The following is a 1,748-nucleotide window of genomic DNA, read 5'->3' on the forward strand; positions in this document are numbered from 1 at the left end:
CTTTAATTGGTATTGGCTGAAACAGGAGGCACATTATAAACTACAAAACAATGCAGTCAGACACAACAAGACAATCAGGGAACCATGCAATAGGACTAAGATTACAGAACTGGAAAACAGTACAAACATCTATCTGCCAAAGGTATTCTATACAGAACAAAGACAGTAGACATTATAAAGATAGAAATAAAAGGCAATGCAGTACAACTCCAGTCTTATCTACTGTTCAGTTTCCAGTTAATCAGTATTCTGAAATGCCATATTTCAAGACTCAAGGAAAATGAAACCATCATGTACTCTTTTAAGCATGATTCAAAGTATACTGGGCTTTCTCAACAGTTACTCATTCTCAAAGATGAAGAAAAAAGGCTCACAATACTGGAGAGTACTAGTGGGAGCCTTTTTCTTAATCAAGAATGAGGAACTGTGGCCCTGGGGAGTGTGAATGGTCCTCAGTGCCAGGCACCTGCTGGGGCTGGACTGGACTGTGGGAAGGGACCACCTCGGGCTGGGGGGCTCTAGCAGGCCCTGGCCCACCCTGGCAGCTGGTGGGGCCAAGCTCCAGCCCAGAAGGAGGAAGAGAAACGGACAGTGGTAACCATGGATATCTTTGGGGACCTCCAGCGAATGAACAAGCGCCAGCTCTACTACCAAGTCTTAAATTTTGCCATGATAGTGTCCTCGGCCCTCATGATCTGGAAGGGCCTCATTGTGATCACTGGCAGAGAGAGCCCCGTCGTCGTCGTCCTGAGTGGCAGTATGGAACCAGCCTTTCACAGGGGGGACCTCTTGTTCTTGACAAACTTCCGAGATGACCCCATCAGAGCTGGAGAAATTGTCGTGTTTAAAGTGGAACGCAGAGACATCCCGATCATGCACAGAGTAATCAAGGTTCACGAAAAAGAAAATGGCAACATCAAATTTCTGACCAAGAGCGATAACAACGAAGTTGATGATAGAGGCTTGTACAAAGAAGGCCAGAACTGGCTGGAAAAGAAGGACGTGGTAGGAAGAGCACGGGGGGTTTTGCCTTACATTGGAATGGTGACCATAATCATGAATGACTATCCAAAATTCAAGTACGCTCTCCTGGCTGTAATGGGTGCCTACGTACTGCTGAAAAGAGAATCATAAAAGAACATGGGATGGCTTTGCACAACTCTGAACACAGATCTACAAAGATATACTAATATATTTGAAATGTCTCCGTGTCTGTACATAATACTCCGTGGTGTGCAAAAAAATGACATCGTCTTGTCCCCCCCAAAAAAAAAAAAAAAGAATGAGGAACTGTGGGAAAAACCAGGCAAACTTTGAATTATGCTCCACAAACAGGAAATAGGGTAAAATCAGATCCACAATGAAATGAGAGCATTTCATTATCAAGAATAATCAAGATGTTCAGTCTTTTAGATGAATGAAGTCTTCTTGTGATGAGAACGAAGGTTTCACTGGGGGGAAAGGCTCATAGCGGTTAACTGTTCCATTTACGGACTGGATTTTGGGATTTCCTTTCTAAGTTCAGTTTCCTGTTGAGCAATTGCTATACCTACCCACCAAAAAATTGGCACAAATATTTCTGGTTTTGGCATATAAATTGCTACAGTGGCATAACAGAATGGAAAAAATCACTTATCTTTCCTGTATTCAAGAAGAAATGTAATATTCAGCATTTTACAATGACTTAAATTCTGTTTTCTTACATTGTAGATTATTTGACCACAGAACCCCCCTTTGGATCATTTTTG

The 1,748-nt window shown here is 42.4% G+C and overlaps 1 pseudogene; it reads left to right on the top strand.

The window, feature by feature from the left end:
* Window positions 1-435: 435 nt before the first annotated feature.
* Window positions 436-1,260, top strand: LOC143828814 (signal peptidase complex catalytic subunit SEC11C pseudogene; annotated as a pseudogene).
* The last annotated feature ends 488 nt before the right edge of the window (window positions 1,261-1,748 follow it).

The sequence above is a fragment of the Paroedura picta genome, chromosome 2 (genome assembly GCF_049243985.1).
Source record: "Paroedura picta isolate Pp20150507F chromosome 2, Ppicta_v3.0, whole genome shotgun sequence".
NCBI classification, from domain to species: Eukaryota; Metazoa; Chordata; class Lepidosauria; order Squamata; family Gekkonidae; genus Paroedura; species Paroedura picta.